We start from the raw sequence: 6238 nt of genomic DNA, 5'->3' as shown, positions 1-6238 counted from the left end.
ACTGCAGTGCCACTCCTAGATGGGCCAGGTGTTTGTGTCGGCCACTTGTGTCGCTTAGCTTAGTCACACAGCGACCTTGGTGCGCCTCTTTTTTTCTTTGCATCATGTGCTGTTTGGGGACAATTTTTTTGAAGTGCCATCCTGCCTGACACTGCAGTGCCATTCCTAGATGGGCCAGGTGTTTGTGTCGGCCACTTGTGTCGCTTAGCTTAGTCACACAGCGACCTTGGTGCGCCTCTTTTTTTCTCTGCATCATGTGCTGTTTGGGGACAATTTTTTTGAAGTGCCATCCTGCCTGACACTGCAGTGCCACTCCTAGATGGGCCAGGTGTTTGTGTCGGCCACTTGTGTCGCTTAGCTCAGTCACACAGCGACCTTGGTGCGTCTCTTTTTTTCTGTGCATCATGTGCTGTTTGGGGACAATTTTTTTGAAGTGCCATCCTGCCTGACACTGCAGTGCCACTCCTAGATGGGCCAGGTGTTTGTGTCGGCCACTTGTGTCGCTTAGCTTAGTCACACAGCGACCTTGGTGCGCCTCTTTTTTTCTTTGCATCATGTGCTGTTTGGGGACAATTTTTTTGAAGTGCCATCCTGCCTGACACTGCCGTGCCACTCCTAGATGGGCCAGGTGTTTGTGTCGGCCACTTGTGTCGCTTAGCTTAGTCACACAGCGACCTTGGTGCGTCTCTTTTTTTCTTTGCATCATGTGCTGTTTGGGGACTATTTTTTTGAAGTGCCATCCTGCCTGACACTGCAGTGCCACTCCTAGATGGGCCAGGTGTTTGTGTCGGCCACTTGTGTCGCTTAGCTTAGTCACACAGCGACCTTGGTGCGCCTCTTTTTTTCTTTGCATCATGTGCTGTTTGGGGACAATTTTTTTGAAGTGCCATCCTGCCTGACACTGCAGTGCCACTCCTAGATGGGCCAGGTGTTTGTGTCGGCCACTTGTGTCGCTTAGCTTAGTCACACAGCGACTTTGGTGCGCCTCTTTTTTTCTTTGCATCATGTGCTGTTTAGGGACAATTTTTTTGAAGTGCCATCCTGCCTGACACTGCAGTGCCACTCCTAGATGGGCCAGGTGTTTGTGCCGGCCACTTGTGTCGCTTAGCTTAGTCACACAGCGACCTTGGTGCGCCTCTTTTTTTCTTTGCATCATGTGCTGTTTGGGGACTATTTTTTTGAAGTGCCCTCCTGTCTGACACTGCAGTGCCACTCCTAGATGGGCCAGGTGTTTGTGCCGGCCACTTGGGTCGCTTAGCTTAGTCACACAGCGACCTTGGTGCGCCTCTTTTTTTCTTTGCATCATGTGCTGGTTGGGGACTATTTTTTTGAAGTGCCCTCCTGTCTGACACTGCAGTGCCACTCCTAGATGGGCCAGGTGTTTGTGCCGGCCACTTGGGTCGCTTAGCTTAGCCATCCAGCGACCTCGGTGCTAATTTTAGGACTAAAAATAATATTGTGAGGTGTGAGGTGTTCAGAATAGAATGGAAATGAGTGGAAATTATGGTTATTGAGGTTAATAATACTATGGGATCAAAATGACCCCCAAATTCTATGATTTAAGCTGTTTTTTAGGGTTTTTTGAAAAAAACACCCGAATCCAAAACACACCCGAATCTGACAAAAAAATTTCGGTGAAATTTTGCCAAAACGCGTCCGAATCCAAAACACGGCCGCGGAACCGAATCCAAAACCAAAACACAAAACCCGAAAAATGTCCGGTGCACATCACAAGTCTTTACACAAACATAACAGAACCAGTACTGCACTTTCCAAGCACACATTTTCCCACCTCATGGTAAGGCTACTGGTCTCTTCTTCCTGGTAGCTACTCTCTGGTCCAATGCAATGAATGAGGACTCATATCCACACATACGGCAAACTTGGTAGAAGAAGCTGCTACCACTGGGCATGTGCAGTAGCTCTGCTCTGTCCCCTAAACTGCATGATGTGGCTGCAGCTCTAGTAATCGCATTATATATAACATTGCAATTGTTGTCATAATTTGAGTCACTTGCCAAGAGGAGGGGGGTTTCCGGGCAACCGGAACCCCCCCTGCGTTTGCTTATGAGAAGAGGGTTTTGACAACAAGAGGAAAGAGGGCCCTGCTCTGAGGAGCTTACAATCTATTAGGAAGGGGCGACAGACAGATGACATGAGGTGCAAGCAAGTTGGAGGTAGCCTGATGGCAAGATGTAAGCAAAGCAGAGATGGTCAAGGCATGAGGCAGGGGTATGGAGGAGCAGCGTCAGTACTAGGTTATGCATCAGAAGTGTAGAATTTATTTTCTATCCATCATACAACACTGGGCCTAATTCAGCTGCAGCAATCACAGTCTGAATCACTATGCACAGTGAGCACACGCGGCAGGAGCACTGCGCATGTGCAGCCAGTGAGATGCGAAAAAAAATCTCACTGGTGCAAATGCCTCTGCCTGATTGACAGGCAGAGGCGGACGCGGGGCGGGGGGGGGGGGGGCGTGCCAACGGCATTAGAACGCTGTTGGTGGGGCGCGGTCCGGACAACGGAGGAGTGTCTGGACCATTGGGGGGGCAGGCAGCAGCAGCTGCATGACCCGGGATGCAGCTGCTGCTACTCGGGATGCAGCGGTTAGTCCCCTGCCAGATCGCAGGAGCTGCGCTAGCAGGGAGCTACTTCTCAGGTACAAAAGCATCACCGCCATGCAATGCTTTTGTACCTGTGCGGGGAAAGGGGGGGTGGGGTGCCTGACATGCGGGGCGAACTTGCCCTGTGCTTGGCGTGTCCGTCCCCCCCCGGCAAATGATCATAGATGTGCTAAATTAAGTTAGTCTATGATCTTCTCTGAATTACTCCCTATGTCCCCTTGATCAATGACAGTGTTAGTGAGAATGCCATGAAATCTCAAGATATGCCTTATAAAAGCTTGGCCAGTTTTTTACCAGTTGGGAGATCACAGGAACAAAATGGGCCATTTTGCTAAATCCATCAACAATTACCCAAATTGTATTACGCCCATTAGATAATGGAAACTCTACAATAAGAAATATGGGAGCATGGTTCAACAGGAATGGACAGCGATTTGCTGCAAGTACAGGTTGTACAGAACAAAACAAAACTTCTTATGTCTTTATGGATGGAAGGCCAGTAGACAGAGCAGACAAAATACTGAGGCTGTTAGTAACAACAGAATATGCCCAAGTTTTACAACTGTGGGCTTCCTTCAGAACAGCTTGCTTCAATTTCATGGTTACAAAAGACTATTGCAGAGGGAGTAACAGCAGAATCCTTCCGATGAGTTGACAGTAGCTGTGCAGATAACTCTATTGTAAGGTCTCATACAGTCTTGTTGGGTGGCACAGTGGGAGGGAGATGGTGACTAATCTGTGTATTGTGAAGCTTCTGGAGAGCACATCAGCTTTGTGAATTTTGACTTTGTCGGACGGTAATATTAAAGCTAATTCTGGATATAGGGGCTAAATCAGAGGTGGGCGCTGTAGCAATTTCTCTAATTTTTCTAATGTTTAAAGATCTTTACATGTGCAGTAGCCGCACTGCTCATGTGCAGATTAGAGATGAGCGGGTTCGGTTCTCAGAACCGAACCCTGCCGGACTTTGCCTTCCGAGTTCGGTTCCGAGCCAGGCTCGGGTTTTCCCGCCTGACTCGGAAACCCGAACGCGGCAAAACGTCATCATCCCTCTGTCAGATTCTTGCGGGATTTGGAATCCATATAAGGAGCCGCGAGTCGCGGCCATTTTCACTCCAGTCTCGGAAAGTGTTTTGAGAGGACGTGTCTTCAGTGTTCAGTGTCTGTGTGGGGGCGGGAAAGTGGGGTGACGAGTCTTGTGCTGTGTTGTGCTGCCCAGTCCAGTGTAGTCAGTGTATTGTGCTGCATCAGTCCAGCCAGTCACAGTGTTGGTGTCCTCTCCTGCCAGTGTAGATGTATAAAGTGGTGCTGTGTTGTGCTGTCCAGTCCAGTGTAGTCAGTGTATTGTGCTGCATCAGTCCAGCCAGTCACAGTGTTGGTGTTCTCCGCTGCCATATATCCAGTGTAGCTGTATAAAGTGTTGTTGTGTTGTGTTGCATCAGACCAGTGGTAGTGTCCTGTTCATCAGTCATTCCAGTGACGATATACGCTGCTGCTATATGTCCACTGCTGCCGTATAATAATAATAACAACCACAAGTCCCTTACAGTGTTGTTGTGTTGTGCTGCATCAGACCAGTGGTAGTGTCCTGTTCATCAGTCATTCCAGTGACGATATACGCTGCTGCTATATGTCCACTGCTGCCGTATAATAATAATAACAACCACAAGTCCCTTACAGTGTTGCTGTGTTGTGCTGCATCAGACCAGTGGTAGGGTCCTGTCTCATCAGTCATTCCAGTGACGATATACGCTGCTGCTATATGTCCACTGCTGCCGTATAATAATAATAACAACCACAAGTCCCTTACAGTGTTGCTGTGTTGTGCTGCATCAGACCAGTGGTAGTATCCTATCCATCAGTCATTCCAGTGACGAGGCAGTCACAGTGGTATACGCTGCTGCTATATGTCCACTGCTGCCGTATAATAATAATAATAACAACAACAACAACAAGTTCCTTACAGTGTTGTTGCGTTGTGCTGCATCAGACCAGTGGTAGTGTCCTGGCCATCAGTCATTCCAGTGCCGCATAGTGGGGGTAATTCCAAGTTGATCGCAGCAGGAAAGTTTTTAGCAGTTGGGCAAAACCATGTGCACTGCAGGGGAGGCAGATATAACAAGTGCAGAGAGAGTTAGATTTGGGTGGAGTGTGTTCAAACTGAAATCTAAATTGCAGTGTAAAAACAAGCAGCCAGTATTTACCCTGCACAGAAACTAAATAACCCACCCAAATCTAACACTCTCTGCAAATGTTATATCTGCCCCCCCCCCCCCTGCAGTGCACATGGTTTTGCCCAATTGCTAACAAACTTGCTGCTGCGATCAACTCAGAATTACCCCCATTGTCTTATATAACTCCCAAAAAATAATGGAGAACAAAAATTTGGAGGTTAAAATAGGGAAAGATCAAGAACCACTTCCTCCTAGTGCTGAAGCTGCTGCCACTAGCCATTACATAGACGATGAAATGCCATCAACGTCGTCTGCCAAGGCTGATGCCCAATGTGATAGTAGAGGGCATGTAAAATCCAGAAAGCCAAAGTTAAGTAAAAAGCCCCAAAAAAATAAATTTAAATGGTCTGAGGAGAAACGTAAACTTGCCAATATGCCATTTACGACACGGAGTGGCAAGGAACGGCTGAGGCCCTGGCCTATGTTCATGACTAGTGGTTCAGCTTCACATGACGATGGAGGCCTTGACACTTATGTCGGTGTTAAACATGCGCTCGGTATCTGCCATTAGTGCAGTGGGACTTAGACAATTGATGGAGGTATTGTGTTCCCGGTACTAAATCCCATCTAGATTCCACTTGACTAGGCAGGCGATAGCGAGATTTTGCCATTTAATTCCAGAGATTTGGATGTATAATTACAGTGATTTTGCCAATTAATGTCAGTGATTTATAATTATTAATTACAGTGATCGTGCCATTTAATTCTAGTGATTTGGACGTATAATTACAGTGATTTTGCCAATTAATGTCAGTGATTTATAATTATTAATTCCAGTGATCTTTCCAATTAATTCCAGTGATTTGGACGTATAATTACAGTGATTTTGCCAATTAATGTCAGTGATTTATAATTATTAATTACAGTGATCTTGTCATTTAATTCCAGTGATTTGGACATATAATTACAGTGATTTTGCCAATTAATGTCAGTGATTTATCATTATTAATTACAGTGATCTTTCCAATTAATTCCAGTGATTTGGACGTATAATTACAGTGATTTTGTCAATTAATGTCAGTGATTTATAATGATTAATTACAGTGATCTTGCCATTTAATTCCAGTGATTTGGACGTATAATTACAGTGATTTTGCCAATTAATGTCAGTGATTTATAATTATTAATTACAGTGATCTTACCATTTAATTCCAGTGATTTGGACGTATAATTACAGTGATTTTGCCAATTAATGTCAGTGATTTACAATTATTAATTACAGTGATCTTGCCAATTAATTCCAGAGATTTGGACGTATAATTCCAGTTGAAAAGTGCCATCCTGTGTGACACTGCTGTATTAGTCCTGGTCTACTGCCGTATAAGTCCACCAATTGCAGATTTTTTTAAAAGTGACTTGAGCGTGCTGGAGATGCTG

The sequence above is a fragment of the Pseudophryne corroboree genome, chromosome 6, assembly GCF_028390025.1.
Source record: "Pseudophryne corroboree isolate aPseCor3 chromosome 6, aPseCor3.hap2, whole genome shotgun sequence".
NCBI classification, from domain to species: Eukaryota; Metazoa; Chordata; class Amphibia; order Anura; family Myobatrachidae; genus Pseudophryne; species Pseudophryne corroboree.
Note: the sequence above shows the minus strand (reverse complement) of the source record.